The sequence below is a fragment of the Dipodomys merriami genome, unplaced genomic scaffold (genome assembly GCF_024711535.1).
Source record: "Dipodomys merriami isolate MVZ:Mamm:240054 unplaced genomic scaffold, mDipMer1.0.p SCAF_523, whole genome shotgun sequence".
Lineage (NCBI taxonomy): Eukaryota > Metazoa > Chordata > Mammalia > Rodentia > Heteromyidae > Dipodomys > Dipodomys merriami.
The window spans coordinates 206259-227253 of record NW_027206095.1 but is presented as its reverse complement, the minus strand read 5'-3'; the positions used below and the strand labels follow the sequence as shown (position 1 = coordinate 227253).

Here is a 20995-nt window from a genome sequence, read left to right as displayed (position 1 = left end):
AATGCTAAAAATAAAGAAAACAAATTATGAAATATTAATGATTAATAAAATAAAAAACAAAACAATTACCAGTGTTTTCAGTATTTGAAGTGTACTAAAAATTCGATTTTATTATTGCCATATTTCTTTACATTTAACACTGTCTAAGATTATGATGTTCAACAAGAATTTTATAGGCTATGAGTAGTGTTTAAATCACCCACTAAGATTACCATTTATAGTTCATCTCATAATTTGTATATGGCTTATATCATCATTTGTTCCTCACTAACATATGAAGTAAGGAAGGCCTACAGTTTTAACAGAATCTGTGTAGTTTACATAGTCAACTCTTTATTCTGCTCCTTTACACAAAGACTTTGCAACTTCTCATTAGTAAAGTTTCTATAAAATCTGAAATGTACATACTTAATAGTACTTATCTGCTACCATAACTCTTAAATACTTTATAGAAAAGAATTATGACCTGCCAAACAGTCCCAGTTTTGGCATATATAAGCAAATTCCCAAAATTAAATATATTGAAAACATTAAAACTTTTAACAAATATTAACACTTGTTGCAGTGTTCATTACGACAGATCCCTTGTATAGAATAATTGAATTCCTCCTCCAACACATCTCTTGAACAACAAATATCTGGAATTATTTTGTTTTTGACATGTCAATCTTGACTTTATTCTTAAATGTGTACTTATGTAAGAAGTACATGGTTCTAAAATTTGACGACAATTCTTTTAAACTTACATTTTGTTGAATTGTCTAGTTTAAGAAAATCAATTACAATTTATATATAGAAATGTTCTGTGCTCAATTCAGCATCACATACACTAACATTGGAATGATACAGAGAAGATTAGCATGGCCACTGCGCAAGGATGACAGGAAAATTCCTGAAGTATTCCATCACCCAATTTGTTAGGAAATGGAAAGACTTGGAAAAAAAAATTATTAAGTGAATTAAGCCAAGTCCAAAGAAACATAGGTCCCATGGTTTCTCTAATTTTCAATAACTAATGTATGTCTGAGATAAGCAGAAAAGGTCAAAAGTTATGTGTATATGACCAGATAAGATTATGTTAAGGGAAATGAAACCCAAGTTAGGGACACAACTGGTTATTTTTTTCTTGCTATTGTTTCTCACGTACTTATAACGTTCAGTGTGTTTTTTTTTTGTTGTTTCTTTATATGTTCCTCCCCCATGCTATAACACCTGTTTTCACTGTATTTGAAGTTGGTGCGCCTACATCTTGTATATACTCTCCTCTAATTTGCTGAGGGGAAGGAAAAAAAAACAAAATGCTTAAATAGGGATACAGGTAGACCTATTGTAACAATGAGATACACAAGACACTGTGTTGTAAAGTGAACTTTAAAATTGAGGCTGGGAAAGGGAGGAGGTTAATGGACTTGTGGAGGTGGGAGGGAAGGGATGGTAGGGGAACAATAAAGGAGGAGGTAACAATGCTTGTTAGGAAATGTACTCATTACCTTGCTCATGTAAGTGTTACCCCTCTGTACAGTATTTTTACAATAAGAACGTATAAAAATGTTCTGAGATGGAAGAGTTTATTTCTTTTATTTTACACATATAATATTGTTAGCAAAGAAATTCATGCAAAACTCCGATATGAAGGCATTTTGAATAAATATGTGTGTGAATGCACGCATGTGCTCAAGCACTTGAATGTGTGTTGACGTGCTTAGAGTTTGAAATCAGGGCTTCAAGGTCTTGCTAGGCCTTTTCTCTCTAGCTACTAAATGAGCTACATCTCCATTCTTGGCCCTTTGCTAGTTCATTAAAATGTTTTGAAAAATAATCGCATGAATTTATTTGCCCCAATTGGCTTCCAACTGTTATCCACAGATCTCAGGCTCCTGTGTAGATATCCCTAGTAGTTAGGATTACAGGTGTGACAAACTAGCAAAGGCTTTCAGAATAAAGTTAAAAGTAGAAGAAAATTAACTTCAGAGGGCATGTTTTAGCATTTCCAATTTTAAAGCATTTTGGAGTGATTATTTATGATTTTTTTCTACTTTTTGGATACTTATAAGACAGTAGGTGATGATATTTAAAAGTTTTAGTACTTTTTAAAAAGGATACTGGAATTGTGGGACAGAAGAAATTTGGACCTCAATGTATAAGCTCAGTTCTGTGCATGATAACCCAATGTCACCAACACAATCTGTATTGAAGACAAATGTGACAGAAAACAATCACCATGGGCAATATTTAGTATGCTATTATTTCTTGGACAATATGAATATTGAATTGAGAGTGTCATAGAATGGAGAGATTTTATCTACCTTTTGTGTATTGCTGAAAGGCTTTCAGAAACTTTGACTCATTTCTTTCCTCACTGTGTGTGTCTTTAGGCCATGCACTTACGGCCTTTAATTACAATTTTTCCCAACACTAAACATTAGCATTATAATAACATTATAATAACATTAGCATTATAGCAAATGTTATCTTAACAATTAAGGGAATAAAACTTGTGAAATACTTAACATAAACTTTTAGGAATGAGCTTTGAGTTTAGCCAGCAATCTTTTTTAAATACTAAATAGAATGTGAAAAGTAGTACAGAAACCATTACATGTAGTGAGCAACTAGAAGTAATATCTATTGATCATGCTCTGCTTCCAAGGAAGCCAGGTGGATAACTTTTCATGCTGTAAATCAAACTGGTTATGTTATGTCTTGATAGTGTAAAAATATCAGGGACAGAATGATGAAGGAATGTTGTAGACTGAGGTGAAATCCATATGAAAATGTGCAAAACTGATAAAACATAAAAGTATCTGAGCAGTATTTTGTGTTTTACAACATTTAAGTTACATCGCAAAGATAAAGAAGACATAGAAGAATAAATTCTTTTTTTGTTGTCCTATCATAGGTCCTTAGAAGAATGAACTCTTTCCTTATTCTTATACAGGCATCATCGGATGAGAGGAACTGTATTTTTTTTGTTTGCTTCCTTCCATTTGTTCTTCAGTTTGAAATCTGAGCTGCTTGAGACTGAAAGAAACCAAGAGAAATTAGACAAACAGGCTTTGGAAAGAACAATGTAAAATAAATAAACTACAGCCTTGTAACAGGTCTAACTAAATTGGGTTATATATTGCTAATTTTTAACAGAAAATGATATAAGCAATACCATGTTATTGAAAACTGAAAAATGTTAGGAGTTGCTTCATTTTTTTTTCTTTGCTACTACCTGGAATTAATTATTGATCTGGTTTAGCAAAATTAAAGATGAGATTAACCAGACCCTGGATTAAAAATGGACAAAATTTCTGAATAGACATGTTCTGCATAAAGCCCTGAAAATTGCCTGTGGGTTTACAAAGTTGTGTTTAATACAACTTCTATGCTGCCTTAATGCTTTTTGAGCAGAAGTCATTAGAGAAATATAATTCAAAATTACTATGATACATCTTCATAACTATTATAACTCATTAAAAAATCAATGGAACCAGTTATGGTGGTAAAGGCTTGTAATTCCAAGCATTTAGGAGGTTGGATTTAAGTCTAAGGCCAGTCTAGGGTACTGCAGATAGTAAAATCCTGCCCTTTTTACCTTTGAATAAACGGTAATAATGTTGGTGAGAGTGTGGAGAAAAGGAAATTTTCTACACTATTGGTCAAAACACAGGTTAGTATTCTCATTGTAGAAAGTAGTATGCAAGTTTTTAAAGAAATACAAAGTTGAGATATCATCTGACCCACCAATCATGTGATTATTTCTCTCTGGGTACCTCATAAATATATCTGTAGTTCATTGTTATTCACATTATTCACAAGAGCAGCCAAGATATAAGTCAATGTTCAGTGTTCAACTACAGATTAATAAAGCAACTGTGGTACATGCACAAATACCTTTTTCTGTTTCATCCTTAAAAATAACAAGAGACTGCTCCCATTAGCCACAACTTACAATGACCTGAAAGATGTATTCGAAATGAATAAAAATGTTGTGTTCTGATCTTTGTAAACACACACACATACACACATACAAACACACACACACACAAACACACACACAAACACACACCTCAAATATTAAGACAGATTTTTTTTAAAGTAAAGCAAAGTGGAACTTCTGGGGCATTTAGTTCACAATGTAGAAGATACTATATATACAGTAGGAGGTATAGAGTTGAAATGTACAATATGAGGATACAGGGGACAACACTGGCCTTACATAAGAATGAAGCTAAGTAAGTAGGAGTTGTTCTTCCTAGTAGGGGTTGCTCTTTTAGTTGTTGTTCTTTCTTTCAGTAGTTGATAAGATGAATGTAATTCTTTCAATATACCTGCCTGTTTGCAGAAATGATAACAAACAATATTATCATAATGTTGCATGCTCAAGATAGAACAAACTGTCAAAATAAAATACATGAGATTATCCTTGATGTAAACTAATTATTACAAATAAGGGAAACGTTGGGAACTATGTTTCTTTAAGTCTGGCTTATTTCACTTAATATGATTTTTTCCAAGACCTTCCATTTCCTTACAAATGAGGTGGTATCTTTCTTTCTGATGGAAGCATAGTATGTGTGTATGTGTATATGTGAGTGTGTGTGTGTCATTTTCTTGATCCATTCATCTACTGAGGCGCTTCAGCGTTGATTCCATATCTTAGCTATGATAAATATTACTGTGATAACCATAATTGTGCTGGTAGCTTTAGTGTGGCCTTGTTTGTGATCATCTGGTTAAATGCCCAGAAGTGGGATTATTGGGTCATAGGAGCATTATTGTGTACATCAAGGATAATCTTAGTAGATGAGTAGAATAGCTCAATAGCTATGTACATATGACCCTATAGGATGATTCTAAGTGAAATGAACTCCAAGACATGTTCTTTGTTGTTGTTGTTCTTAATGTAATACATGATTTATTTTTATCCTTTTCTGTTTTCTCCACCTAAGGTTTATCCCCTGTAGTCACTGTATTTGATTTTGATACCCTGGGTATTGTAAATATGTTGATCTGAACTTGAGAAGGGGAAGGAAAAAAACAATATAGTGAGACAAAGGACAAACGGGGAACCTATGCAACAGTGATACTCACAAACAATAGGTTGGAAACGATCTTGGGAGGTGCGTTGGGAGGGAAAAGGGAGAAAAATGGGTGAAAGGGTAACAAGTTAGAAAAGAAATTAATCCATTACCTTAATTATGTAACTATAACCCCTCTGTACATTACCTTGACAATAAAATTTAAATAAAAAATAAAATAAAATATATGAGAGCAGCAATACAGTCGGTGGGACTAGGGGAAATTGTGTACTATACAAAGAAAAGTACAACAGCTGTGGAGAGCAACAATTTGACTTTAACGTAAGAAGTAATAAACTAGCATGCAGATTTTCAGCCTCATGTCAGTCACTATAAAGGGAAAACAAAATGCATAATTAGCAAACCAATAGAGATAAAATAGAAAACTAAACAATTGAGGTGAAGAGGTGACTTGGATCAAGAATAACAAATGACACAATTAGAAACAAATAACAAGATGGTAAGTTTAAAAAACATTACCCATAATTCTATTAAATGTTGTTTATATCAGAATTTGTTAGAACTATAATACAAATCACAGTTTAATAGTATATCATTTTAATAATAGTTTACTTATTATTGATTACTTCATATTGAATGTTTAATATATAATTTTACTTTCTGCAGATGTAGAAAAGAAAAAGTGAAACTAATTTTAATAAATTAATGTAATAATTCAAAGTGTATCCTACACTTAGCACTCATCTTAGCATGAAAAAATAAATTATTGTACATGACTCTCGGTATTATGTGGAAGGTTTCAGCATTGTAGTAAAATTCACACCACACAATACAGGAGGGTATTACTCCTCTAATCTAGCTTAAATTGTGGAAATTTGAATTTTACATGCATGTTAAATTCCTGTCTAGGTAACATCTAAAACATATACAATCATATACACGAGGAGTATTTCAGATGATACTTAAAAGTCACATTCATTAATTAAATTTTTATCATTTTGTACCAAATAAATATTTAAAGAGAGACTGGATTTCTGAGTGGATGATGGTGTATATGTGCCAGATTATTCATATTGAGGCTTATTTTATATTTCTGACATTGTTTCTACAGTCAGATTTAATTTTCCATAAAGGGTTAAGAGCATTATATAGGATATATGAAAGTAAACTGAATGTTTATTCCAGTAATCCTTTGTGACTTGTCTAATCCCAATATAATTTATCCATGTGTTTGAAGTAATGAAAATAACAACAGATAAAAGAAAGATAAATCAGTCTGTAGTAGACAAATATTTTCACCTTTATTTTCATAATTGGTCCTCTTTTACACTACAGAATATTCTTGGGGAAATGTGCTCCAGGCTGGCCACAACTGCAGAATATTATGGTTTGATGTATCATAAGAGAAGGAAGGAAGGGGACCTCCCTTCCAAAAGTCTGCTCCATGGGATGTGATCTGCTTCATGGTGCTGAATTGGAAATGAACATTTTTCACACTCAACCTTGAAAAGCCATCTTGATAGGCCATTTCTATAAGTGGTTCCAGAGGATTATTACTGGCTTTGCAAGGATGCCAGATTGCCTCATTTTGAGATAATTAACAGGAATTTAGTCAGCTGTTTCTTTGTATCTTTAGGAGAAAAACCCATTGACTTTAGGTCAGGGGATCACTGGGACCCAGAGAAGCTACTACCTTGAATAGTAATCCTAGACCTCTAAAACAACAAAAAAAATACCACACAAAACAAACAAACAAAAACTCCAGTAAGTACAGCCAGTCAGGTCTGCTATCACAGCCTACATGAAGTCAGAAAGTCATTTAGCTGATAAATAATATATTTTTTATGAGGCAAACTCAAATGAGACTCCAGAGAGTGTCAGAAAGACTGAACAGAGAGACTGAAATTGATCACACAAAGATTAGAAAGTAGAATTCCTGGTAGAACAAATAAGTCATAGATTAGAAAGTAGAATTCCTTGTAGAACAAATAAATCATAGAAAGCCTATGCATGTAAGAACAAGACAGATCTTAGTCAGATTTAGTAATGGTCTGTCAAGTCTGTTAATTTATTTAAAAAACCAACTCTGATTTGGTGATTCTTTCTATGTTTTATTTTGTCTTTATTTAGTTATTTCTGATTTAATTTTTTATTTGTTTCTGTCTATTGCTTTGGGTTTGGGCTTCTTCCTGTTTTCAAGGAGCTTGAGCTACATAATTAAAATATTCATTTGAGATTTCCCCAATTACTTGCTGTAGGCACACAGAGCTATAAATTTTCGTGTAAGTATTGCAAGTATCAGAGTAGCTGGTATTTTGTGTGTTCATTTTTGTTAAATTATAGAAACTTTCAGATTTCCATTTGAATCCCTTCAGTGTTGCACTGGTCATTCAGCAACTTTTTGTTGAGTCTTCATTGGTTTGAGAATTTTTTTGCTTTAGCTGTTTAATACTAAGTTTATTCTGTTATGGTCTGAAAAGAAATGGGAATTCAATTAATTTTTCTTTAAATATTGACAGAATTTCTATGTGACATAGGATATGTTCTATTTTGAAGAATCTTCCATGAGCTGCTGCGAAGAATGTATAGTCTGACATTGAATGTATATCCTGTAGATGTCTGTAATCAATGGTCAATGTAGTGATTTAGGTCTGCAGTTTCTTGGTTGAGTTTTTCCTGCATAACCAATCCATGGAAAGGAATGATGTGTTGAGATGTCTTTTTAGGTTAACTAGTATTTGGTTGACGAAGTGGGATGCTGCAGTAATCAGGGCACTGATATTTAGACTAGTCATATCCTCCTAATGGAGAGTTGCTTTTATCAATATATAATGTCTCTTCCAACTAATTTTAATTTGAGTTCTATTTTACCTTATGTTAGTAATTCTGCTGTGGACTGTTTATGGTCTCCATTTGCTTGAAAATTTTCCTTTCAGCCTTTTAGTTTGAGTATGTGTTTGTTTTTGTCAATAAAATGTGTCTTTTTAGATATTATATGGATGCGTCTTGCTTTTTTGATACTACTATCTAATATATGTCTTCTATTTGGAAATTTAAGTCCATTGATATTGAGAGTTAAGATTGAGAAATATCTGATAAATCCTGCTATGTTATAGACCTGCTGTTAGGAGCTGTGCCTCATCTACACTTAATATATTTACCTTGTTCTGCAGTAGGGAGCATTTTATATATCCAGTTCCTCTTCCTCTTCTCCTTGATCTTCTCTATGTAGGGTATATTTGATTAAATTCAATCCTGCTGAGTTGGTGGAGATACATTGTTTCAAATTTTCTTTGTCATGAAATATGTTATATATCCTTTAAATGTAAAGGAGAGTTTGGCTTGGGACCATATTCACGGTTGGTAGTTGTTTACCTTTAATGTTTGTCATATATAATGCCAGGCTCTCCTTTTTACCATGTCAGCTAAGAAATCTGTATTTATTCTGACTGTATATGACCAATTCCTTAAATATCCTTTATAAATAATCCTTTATAAATAATCCTTTATAAATTTATAAGTCCTTTATAAATAGTCCTTTATAAATAATCCTTTATAAATTTATAAGTCCTTTATAAATAGTCCTTTATAAATAATCCTTTATAAATTTATTAATTTATGAATTTATAAATCTTTTATAAATAATCCTTTATAAATAATCAATCTTTTCTGATGGCAGCTTTAAGAATCCTTTCCTTGATCGCTGATGATCCTTTAATGGATTATGATGTGGTGGTGGATTGTTCAGTTCTAGAATTCTGTTTGGTTTCTAAAGACTTCTCTGCATGAGCCTATCTCGTTGGATGTTTGGCATGTTCTCTGCTAGAATTCTGTAATATGCTTCCCATCCATTTATTTTTTTTGCTTTTCTCCTTCTTGATACCTATTTCCCTGAAATTTGATCTTCTAACTGAGTCTTGAAGTTCTGGCAAGACCATTTGTTATTTCTTGGAGTTTTTCTAAATGATTATTTCCTCTTTCCTATTAGGCCTATTCTGTCTTTGACCCTGAGATTATCTTCTATGTCATCTATTTACTGTGGAGACATTCTACTTTGTTTTTGATTTACCTGTCTTCTAATTAGTCATTTTAGGGATTCTATCCCTTTATTAATGCTTTGTTTTAGGTCTTGCATGGACTTTCTGTACATTTTTTCTTTGGGTGGGGGAGTTGAAAGGGTTTTTTCTTAGCTGTGTCTTCTCTTATATCTTTTAACTAGGCATCCATTTTATTCTTGGACTTCTTTGTACTCTCAGAATTTATTTAACTTTCTGTTTGTAGTCTCCATGAATTATTTTTCTAATGATTGGTTGGTCTCATCTTGTTCACAAATTTTCTTGTGGAGGTTTTCTATCTTTCCATTAATCACATTTTTCAGCCGTATATGTAATGTATTTTTGTAACTATCTTCTAGATCCTTGATTGTCTGTTCTAATGCCTGGTTATTTACTGTGTGAATTATACTACCTTGACATCACTTTTCTTGTATTTTTCTGATTTGTTCTGTCCATTTGGAGGTTTTCTTTTTGGGGGAATCTATGATCTTAATAGGTGAATCTCTATGTTTTTGGTTGATTTTCAAGTGTTGGTTTGGTATTCTGTTGTGATTTGCTTTTCTGGAATTAAGTTTTTGTTTCGACCATTAAGTGTAGGAGTAGAAATCAGTTGTGGTGAGATGTTGTGATTTTCATACTTGTGGTTCCAGTGACAGTTCGGACTGTCCAGTGATATGGTGAATTGTCCCTCTGTATGGATGTGGCTTTCTCTGATGTACATTTCTGTTCCTGCTTTTTTCCATGTTACCCTTTTATTTTCACACTGCAAATGTGCTTTTGAATATGTTGGCCAACACAGACACAGCAGTCACCTGCCTGGCTGGACACTTTTTCATAGATTTCTGTTTTCTTGTGAAGACAGTATAAAATCTTCTTTTGAATTGTATATTATAGCTGACTTGGTGTGACCCTCTAGAAGAGGAGTACCTGCTAGGACTCTAAATCTCTATTTTATCAGAGAACTAGAGTAAACTTCTGTTGATCTTCTGCCAATGTTTTTCCTCTTCCTCAGATTTATTTTTTATATTGTGGACTTTTTCACGTAATTTAGGATTTCTGATTGTTGTATCAGGTTATTTTTGTATTTCTGTTTGTGTTACTTTGAAGTAGTGATTTCAGGCTTGTATTAAGAGACAGTAAAGTATGGAATGTATGTTAATTGAAAGAAAGAGAGTGAATATTTTAACTTATTTGCTACACAAGTAAATTAATATTAACCAAAGTTGATTAAAATAATTACTGATTTACATTTCTGAGGATGAGTATAGTACTCTTCAATATATTGGAGGAAAAGACTTTAGACTCATTACAACTGAAGACTTACATTGAAATTACTGGCTAAACTTTCTTCTTCAGAAAAGCAAAAGCTCCATTTCTTTCATATTTGCATTACAAAATCATAATAGCTGCATGTTGAATGGTTTTCCTCTGCTATTTTCTATTCCATTTTTCATCCATTAGGTATCTAGGACTTTGAATGACCAATTCCTTAAATACCTATATTGCTTATATTGTGATGTAAATCTCAGTAATATAAATATGAATTTATCTTTGAGTCTCATCTAGAGCTACATTCATATGAAATTTATGCAGTCTTAAGCAAGAAACCTGGCTTTTTTACTCTTTTCTATGTTTTAATCAATAAATCCATTCTCCTTAGAAATAAGTTCTCATCTTTTATATTGCTCCAGTAAACATCATGTATTTGTAGTACTTTTACAGAAGTACATATCAAGATTGGAATAGGAAGACACCTTCCCGATGATCACTTTAAACTAAATGCTTGGGGACTATTTTATATGTAAAAATTAAAAAGTGCAATGCACATGTTCATAAATGAATAAGATAATGGTTAACTCAATCAGACACAAGAACCACCACATCAAGACTCAATTTACTTAAAGGCACCAAAATATTGTGTTTATGAATATCACTCATTTAGTCATACAAAGTTTATATTATATTTGATATATACATTGCTCCATTAGTTAGGAAATGGAAAGGCTTGGAAAGATTATATTAAGTGAAGTAAGCCAAGCCCAAAGAAACATAGGGCCCATGGTTTCCCTTATTTGCAATATCTAGTATATGTATGAGTCAAGCAAAAAAGGTGAGATAATGTGATGTTCGGAAAATGAACCCTTAGTATGTATTTAAAGGTATTTTTCTTTCATGCATTTGTTTCTAATGCATTTGTAAGATTATTTCTTTGTTGCTTTGTAGGTCTCTCCCCCACAGTATAATCCTTGCTTTCACTATATTTGATGTCGGTATAATTTGTGTAGGAAATGGGGAAAAATAAGTCATTTAAGGATACAGGTTGACCCGTTGCAACAATGAGAAGTACAAGTTGTCGAAAATGAACTTTACAAATATGGTGCCGGGGGGTGGGGGTGGGGGAAGGGTTGGGCGGCGGGGGGAGGCTGGGAAGGGATATGAAGGGTAAACAAAGGAGTAGGCTGCAATGCTTGATAAGAAATGTACTCATTATCTTGCCCGTGTAATTGTAACCCCTCTGTACAGTATGTTCACAAAAAATAAAATAAATAAATAAATAAATAAAGTTTATATTATATTTGAAATTTACAAAATAAAAATTACACTCAAATTTGCTGTGAATATCCTGTTTTCAGGAATACATTTATTCAGCAAACAGAGAAACAAAACGTAAGGGTTCATCACATAGAAGGAAAGATGTAGTAGCAGACTGTCTCAAGATTATAAGTACATGCAAATCGTGTGAATTATTCAAAGATAGTATAAACATTCATAAAACAATTTGTGATCAGAAATGATAGGTAAGCAAAGTAACTAGAAAACTGTATATATAAATTGACCTTTCAATAAAGGATGAGAAGTATTCAATAAATGGGCCTATAGAAGATGATTCTGTATCTCTAACACACATACAGTATTCTACATTTTCCCACATACTCAAGTTCTCTTACCTCAGTTCCTGATCAATATTCTTCTACTTTCATGATGTCAATTCCTTTGGTTTCTAGATCCAATACATTTTAGTATTTTGGAACAGTAGTATGAATTCATGGAGTTTGACTTGAATGCAAAGTTTGAGGATATTGTATTCAGACTACTGTTAATTGGCCTGAAGCATACAAAGAAACAAAGGATACTAAGAACAAGGGACTTGATCTCAGGGAAACATACAGGTCCAGTCAATCAACTATAATTACAAAGGAAAAGAACTGATCTCTGATGTGTCTGGGTAGCAGCTCTGTGAGAGAGAGACAGAGAGAGAGAGAGAGACAGACAGACAGAGAGAGAGAGAGCGAGAGAGAGAGAGAGAGCGAGAGCGAGAGAGAGAGAGAGAGGCAGAGAGAGAGAGAGAGGCAGAGAGAGAGAGAGTGGCTTCCATATTTACAGTCCATAGAGCATTACATTTTAGGGAGCAGGTGCTCATATCAGAGCTCTGATACAACTGTCATCACTTTTTACTGTGAAAAACACTTGCTTAATCTCTATTTAAAAAGGGAAAACTGAACTAACATCTTACTTGATTGTTTTGACAATTAATTCGTATACTGAAGGTCAAAGGGAGGAATTGAAGATCAGTATAATTTTTTCCTCTCTTCTGAATATTACACAGCAAAAGCTGTGATTTTCAGGAGTCTCCTGCCATCTACTGACAGCTGAATTACTAATATGCTTAATAATATGAAACATATGAGAGAGAAAGATATCAGCCAGCAAGCACAAAGAACTAGTGATAAGATTGAACTTTAGAGCTGGGTTGTCACATCTTTTAGGAATGTAATTCCTTCATATGAACTTCAAATGTTGTGGCTTTCCTTGTCTGATTAAATGGTAAGAATATACTGTAGAAACAAGAATTCCTGTTCAGCCAAGCAGAAAGTGCTTATGATCCCATCCTCACGTTGCAGATTTCCATTCCATATACTTCAGCAATAGACCCTTCCCTGTGGGAGAGAGGAAAAATAATTTTGATTGAATATTAAATTACACAAATTAGTGTGTACAGGTATGATTTGTATAATTACAGAAGTTTGTAATAAATGTAAGTAGGGACCATGTCACAAATAAAAAATATAATTAAAATCAAATAACAAGACTAGAAGTCACAGCATTTTGTGCAGGAAAACATACTTTAGTTGCAGAATTTCTATTTTGAGATATACTTTATATTAAACTACAATGCACTTTACCTAAGGATTGAGACATTTTATTGAAAAATATATTTCTTAGAGATATTTTTGCTGTATAATGGACCCATTGCAACAATGAGATGTACAAGACGTTATGTCAAAACACGAACTTTCCAACTTTGGCTGGGGAGCGGGTGGAGATGGGAAGGGATGGGAAGGGGAAACAAAAGAGGAGGCAAAAATGCTTGATAAGAAATGAACTCATTAAATTGCCCATGTAATTGTAACCCCTCTGTATGGTATTTTCACAATTAAAATAATTATGATAAAAATATTTAGGTTCAAAATGCAAGTAAAATTTAGACCTTCACTCTGAGCAAGAGATAGGATAAATGTGAAGTAGAGGCTTGCTATTAACATTATAATTCGGTCATATGTAGGTGTAGGATTAGGAAAGGTGTTGCAGTTAGAGTTGGGCTTAGAATGAGAAAAAGATGTAAGATATTGAGTAAAACTGCAACATATTTTAAGAAGAATGAATGACATCAAAGTAAGAATGAATGAAAACCAGTGTCGGTGTTACTTTAAAAATTCAGATATAATTTGGTTTAAAGTGTGAGATACTGTTTTAATTCTTGTTAGGATTAAAGAAGGATAAGCTTTAGGGTAAAATTTAGTCTTCCACTAAGAATTAGAAGCAAAAAAATGTGTGATTGAATAAAATAGAGACAATTTTCCTTGCATTAACCACTTGGTGTTGATTCAGATTGTGATTAGAATTAGGTTTCATGTTAAAGGGGGTTGAGGATAGAGTAAATAAATAGATTAAACTGGTGCCTCACACCTATTATCCTAGCTACTCAGGAAGCTGATTTCTGAGGATGCAATTCAAAGCCAGCCTGGGTAGAAAAGTCTGTGAGAATTTTATCTCCAATTATTCACCAGAAAACCAGAAAGTGGTTATTTGGTTCAAGTGGTTAAGTGCACACCTTGAGCTAAAGAACTCAGGGATCATGCCCATGCCTAGAACTCAGGGATTATGTCCAGGCCCAGAGATCAAGCCCCACGACCAACAAAAATAAAAAAAAAGGAATGGGATAAATGTTAAGTAAATGTGAACTTATTTTAGGTTCTAAGACTTCAAGAAATGCTGGGATAATGGAAGTACAATGTATTTCATTAGATCAGGATTTGAGTCAATGGGTATCATGATTCCTCTTATGGAACAAGATAGATTCAGGATAAGAGTGAGAAAATCTATAGGGTTTTGGAAAACCTGCAATTTATTTCAAGAATTCCAAGTGGAATTTCAGTTAGAATAACACAAAATGAGCATTTTTCATAAAATTTAGAATTGAGATAGCATTAGTGTCAAGGTTATGGTTAGGATTCCAGCCATGGTTAGAGTTAGAGTGAAAGATTAAAAAAAATAAGGCTCAAATTGAAGATAAATTTTAGAATAATCCTTGTAAGAATTAGAATGAATGTTAACTAGAGTATTGCTGTTAATATTAGAATCACCTTGCAATTAGGCTTATGTTTATTCTCAATGTTCCAGTTACCATTAAGTTTAGGGTTAGAAAATGACTAAGATTTTGGAAAAAAAATTGTAACCTATGTTTGGAATCAAGTTAGGATGAGTGAAAACTAGTGTACTTGTGTGAATGTTAGTATTGATATATAATTTGGATTAAGATCAGGGTCAGTATTTTGTTCTAATTATAAATAGTGTTACAAAATACGAAAGTTTTTTGTATAAAATTAAGATTTCACTAACAAATAGAAGCAAAAATGTCAGATTGAATAGTAACTATAGCATTATCATTATATTTATTTCTCAGTGATCATTCTTGTAATGATTAATGAGAGTTTTCCAGCCAGGTTTAGGTTGAGAGTTAGCTTTAAGTAATGGACTAGATGGTAAGTAAATCTGAAACTGTTTTAGGATACAGTGATTTAGGAAACGTTAAGATCAATGGAAACTACAGTGTTTTTCCTGATAAGAGAATTTGAGGACAATTAATATAATGGTTCATATTAGGGAATAAGATCCCTTCAGAGGTAGAGTCAGGAAATTTGTTGGAATTAGGGCAAATTGAACCTCATTTCCAGAATGCAAATTGGAGTATTTATTAGAAAGATAAAAAATTAGAGTATTTTTAACATTAATTTTGGACTCTCATTAGGTGGAAAGTTAGGTTTCAGTTCCGGCTGGGCTTAGTTTTAGCATTAGGCCAATGGAAAATTTAGTGTCAAACTGGAAGTAACTCTTCGAATAACAAGTCAAGTTAGAATTATGATGAATATGAAAGAGGAAACTGCTAATAATATTAAGATTAGGGTATTATTAGTGTGAGAATTAATCTAAAAGTTCCAGTTAGGGTTCAGGTTATGACACGATATGGAGTAAAATGGCACGATATGGAGTAAAACCACATACTATTTTAAGAAAGATGAGGTGAAACAAAGGATGAAATCTAATGTATTGGTGTGGCCTTTTGAATCCAAAAGCAATTGGTTCTAGGGTTAGGGTTACTTTTCTAATTTATGAACTAATGAATTAAAGGGACAATTATCTCATTCTTACAAACCAAAAGAGTCAGGATTTTGGGAACAAACAGTTTTCTACATGAAAATGGGTCTTGCAACCAGGATTAAATAATAATGAATAGGGTGTCATTTATTAAAATTAGGTAAGTTGATGCTACAGCTTTCAAAAATATCCAAACATACAGGATAGTTACTCAGACATGTTACTGGGAAAACAGATATTCTACTTGCTTTAACTGGGAAATGTGTGTGTGTGTGTGTGTGTGTGTGTGTGTGTGTGTGTGTGTGTGTGTGTGTGTGAGAACTCACCACAGGTCTTCAACTCAGGCCTTGGTTCTGCTGTCAGTTTATTCTGTGCAAGGATGACACTAAACCACTTACCCATAGGTTTTCTTCTGTCTTTTTAGTAGTTAATTTGAGATACAGATCTCATGGATTTTCCTTTCTGGACTTAGTCTTCTGATCCCCAGCAATCCTTGGATTAGTGTTACTGTGGCTGCTACCGAAAGCATAATCAAAATCTATTAGCTACAATGTAGGAAGTAGCACATATTTATTTGTATAGCTATATTTATTTGTATTACTGTGCATGAAGAAATTCTGGAGATTTCTGGTTAATTCATAGGGCTCTATGCAAAAATATAGGACAAGAGGAAAGTAACTCTTTTTAAATTAGAATAGGTTATCATTGATGAAAACTTTTAGTGGATGTCTTTCCTTTTTATTTTTTGCCAGTTATTCAGTGCTGCAGCAAGCCTGTGCCCTGGAGCAATTTTCGAATCACAACATGAACCTCCATTTCTGTAGTCCCTGTGGGTATGGGTGCCTCCTCAGGTCACCGGTTGAGAAGTGGGGCCCCTTCCCTTGGTGGATATGCAGTAAGTGGATATGTTGCATGCTCTCCAGCGTTGCCGGATGAGCCCCGCCCACCCTGCCCACCTAACTTCCTGGTCTCTGTTGCTCAGTTTCACCCAGGAGCTGGCAGGCATAGGGCTGGAGTTGAGATCACTGCTGCCCCATCCTCCTCCAGCTGTGCTGGTACTAGTCTGCAGTGGTCCTGAGTATGTGGGCCATCCCAGGAACACTCTGTTCTGGGGTCACTGCTTGCCCCCATGAGTGGAGGGTGGGGGGACACCATGTTTGTACACTGCACAATCCATGGGAGAAGTAAGGCTGGGCGTGCACTCTGCCCGCTTGGGGCCAGGCAGCCCAGCCTTGGTTCACCTCATCAGTCTGTAAGGCGGTCTGGGAACTGGAGCCATGTGCTGGCGCTCTGCCAGCCAGCTTGAGACAGCTGCAGCAGCTCAGCAACCTGGAGCCCCTTCAGCATCTCTGCAGACCTCCATTTTAGGGTCCCTGTGGACCCTGTGGACTCAGGGTATAAGGCCATCGCTATACCCTCAGTGCCAGAGGAACCTGTACTTTCATTGCACCCGCTGCAGCACATGGGACCAGAAGCCCCTTTTGCTTTGCTGTGTAGCCTCCTCCATTGTCCTTCTGGTCCACATGGGCCCAGCTCTCAGTGCTATTCCGGGGATGATCCGTTTTGATGCAATGAGCTCACCCCCTAACCTCATTGGGCTCCAAAGCAGGGCAATGGGTCTGGCCTTGTCAGTGTAGGCTGCACAGATGGAAGGCAGGAGTTAGGGTTTGCCTTGCCATCCCTCTTGGCTTTGGCACCTGAATCTGGGTTGCTTCATTTGGTCACTCATGGAGCCTTGTTGGCTACAGCCCACCGCAACAAGTGCTGCACACGCGGCATCAGAAAGGCAGTGTCCTGAATCCCCTCAAAGTCACCACACAGACCTCTGATGGGTCTACATGGTCTGTGTGGTTTTCATCCCATTAGTCCCATTAGGAAGTGCCACTCCCCTTCTTGGTACTTCAAGAAAGAGGTGCCACATATAATTTCTACTTTCTAACATTTTCCTTCACTGAGATAAAAAGAAGTGGGAGATATAAATAAGTTTTTAAAAGCATAGAACCCATGGTTTCCCTTGTTTGCATGGACTAGCACATGTCTAGGACAAGCAGAGATGACCAATGGCTGTTGTAACATGACCATATAAGATAATAAGCGAAATGTACCCCAAGTCAGAGACACAAGGGTTTTCTTTCTTTCTTTCTTGTTTTTGTTTTTAATATACTTATAATGCAATATGATTCTTTTGTAGGTTTATCCCCCCATGGTATAATCCTTGTTTTCACTGTATTTGATTCCAGTGTTCTGCACTTCATATACATATTTTGCAATTTGGGGAGTGGAAGGGATATAGCAGAATGCTTAAATGGAGATGCAGGTTGACTCATTGTGATGATGAAATGTACAAGACACTGAGTCGAAAATGAATTTACAATGTCAGGCAGGGGTCAAGGAGGGAGGAGATGGAGAGTTGGGGAGGGAAAGGGTAGTAGGGGAAAAACAAAGGAGGAGGTAACAATGTTCGATAGGAAATGTACTCCTTACCCTACTCATGTAACTATAAAACAATTGTATAGTATTTTTACAATAAAAATATTTAAAAAAAATCTCTCCCTGGTGTAGATTTCCAGTGTTGCCCTCGGCATTGCATTTTTTGCCTTTTCTGGCCGTGGATAGTTCCACCTGCCCAGTGCATCAGTAGTCTTCAAGGCATCTTGGTCCTGAAGTGGGACATGGATTATCCAATGGTGGTTGGAACCAGGCAAAGGACAGGACAAAACCACTTCCAGGACATGGCTTCCTCATTCCCCATGCAACTAGGATTGCAAGCAGAATTTATCTGAATTTGACTCCAGAAAACAACCACTGAACCAAAAGGCAAGTTCACCAAACAGCATCCCTCCTCCCCCCATTCCCTCCTTTCTTCCTCCTTGGGAAAGTATAAAATAATTTTGCAGGTTTTGGCAAACACATAATTTGCCCACCACCTCCCCTGGAAAACTAGTTTTAAAGTCACTAAGTCATATAAATGGATAATGCCGCACTCATTATTCTGGACAACATCTTCAGGTTGTTTGATGCTTTAATTTGCTGTTGTTGGTGGTGGTAGGAGGGCCTGAACTCTGGGTCTGGGCACTGTCCCTTATGAGCTCTTCAGCTCAAGGCTAGTGCTCTACCACTTGAGCCACAGAGCCATTTGCAGTTTTTTTCTGCTTATGTGGTACCGAGGAATTGCCAGGACCTCATGCATGCAAGAGAAGCACTCTACTACTGAATCTCCTTCCCAGCCCTAATGCTTTAATTTTTAAAATTTATTTTCTTTTTGTCAGTCATGAGGTTTAATCTCAAGACCTGGGTGTAAAAATATCCCTGAGTTCTTCAGCTCAAGAGGAGCCCTCCACCACTTGAGCCACAGTGTCACTTCCTGTTTCTAGATAAGGGTCTTTCAGACTTTCCTGTCAGGGTTTGCCTTGAACTGTGAATTTTTAAATCATATTTCTTTTAAATGTCTATTGGAATATTAAAATTTATCTGAAATTTAAATTTTTCTGTAAACCTTTGTCTTCAAGTAATCCAATAGCATTAAATATTACATTTAGAATCTATTCTGTAGCAATCCATTTATTTATTTTATTGTGAAAATACCATACAGAGAGGTAACAATTACATGGGCAAGATAATGAGTACATTTCTCATCAAGCATTTATGCATCCTCCTTTATTTCCCCTTCCCATCCGTTTTCCTTCACCCCCCCCCCCCAGCTCTCCAGACACCTCCCTGCCCACCTCCCACTCTCACTGGCCAAAGTTGAAAGTTCCATTTCTACATAATGACTTGTACATCTCATCGCTGCAATGCGTCCACTAGTATCCCTATTTAAACGATTTGTTTTTTCCCATTCCCATCACAAATTATACCAACATCAAATACAGTGAAAGCAGGGGTTATACTGAGGCGGAATGACATTCAAAGCAACAAGGAAATCATCTTATAAATATGTTAGGAACAATCGCAATAAAGAAAAAAAATCATTTGAATCCTTATCTTGGGGTTAATATCGCCTAACATCAGCTTGTCTGACCTTTTCTGCTTGTCTCAGACACACAGTGGTTATTGAAAATAAAGGAAACCATGGGACCTATGTTTCTTTGGGATTGGCTTACTTCACTTAATATAATGTTTTTTCCACGTCTTTCCATTTCCTAAGAAATGGAGCAATGTCATTTTTTCTGATGGAGGCATAGAATTCTATTGTGTATATACACCACATTTACTTGATCTATTCAACTACTGAGGGGCATCTGGGTTGGTTCCATATCTTAGCTATGGTAAATAATGCTGCAATAAACAGAGTTGTGCTGGTAGCTTTAGTATGATCTTATTTGTGACCATTTGGGTAAATGCCTAAAAGTGGGATTGCTAGGTTATAGGGGAGCTCTATGTGGAGTCTTCTGAGGAACCTCCATACTACTTTCCAAAGTGGTTGAACAACTTTACATGCCCAACAATGCAGTAAAGTTCCCTTCTGCCAACATCCCCTCCATCATCTGTTGTTATTAGAGTTCTTGATTATAGCCATTGTAACTGGGATGAGGTACTATCTCAATGTTGGTATGATTTGCAATACTTTTATGGCTAGAGAGGTTGAAGATTTCTTCATGTGTTTATTTGCCATCTTTCTTTCCTCTTCAGAGAAGTTTCTCTTTAAGTTTTTAGCTCACTTATTTTCGGGTCAGTTGTTTCTTTGAGGATTTGTTGTTGGGGGATTTAATTTTTGAGTTCCAGGTATATTTTAGATATGAGACCCTTGTCTGTTGTATGGCTAGTGAAGATCTTCTCCCAATCTGTGAGCTTTCAATTGATCTTGCTAACTATGTCTTTTGCTCTGCAATTTCATGCAATCCCATTTGTCCAACCTTTCTTTGATTTTTTTTGTTTCTGGGTCTCTATTAAGAAAATTTCAGCCTGTGCCATGGAGTCCTAGGGATTCTCCTATTCCATCCTGTAATGTTTTCAGGGTGTCTGTTTGACTCTGAGGTCTTTGATCCATTTGGAGTTGATTCTGGTGCAGGGTGAAACTTAAGGATCTAGCTTAATTTTCTGGAAGTAGTTAACCAATTTTGCTAGTACCATTTACTGAAGAGACTGTCTTTCTTCCATTCTAATTTTTTAATTTCCTTATCGAAAATTAGATGGCTATAGGTCTGTAGGTTCATTTCTGGGTTTTCAGTTCTATTCCTTTGGTCCTGAGGTCTATTCTTGTGTCGGTACCAATCTGTTTTGATTACTATGGCTTTGTAGTAGAGTTTGAAA

At 35.1% G+C, this 20995-nt stretch overlaps 1 pseudogene; it reads left to right on the top strand.

The window, feature by feature from the left end:
* Positions 1-805: 805 nt before the first annotated feature.
* Positions 806-918, top strand: LOC138811387 (U6 spliceosomal RNA; annotated as a pseudogene).
* The last annotated feature ends 20077 nt before the right edge of the window (positions 919-20995 follow it).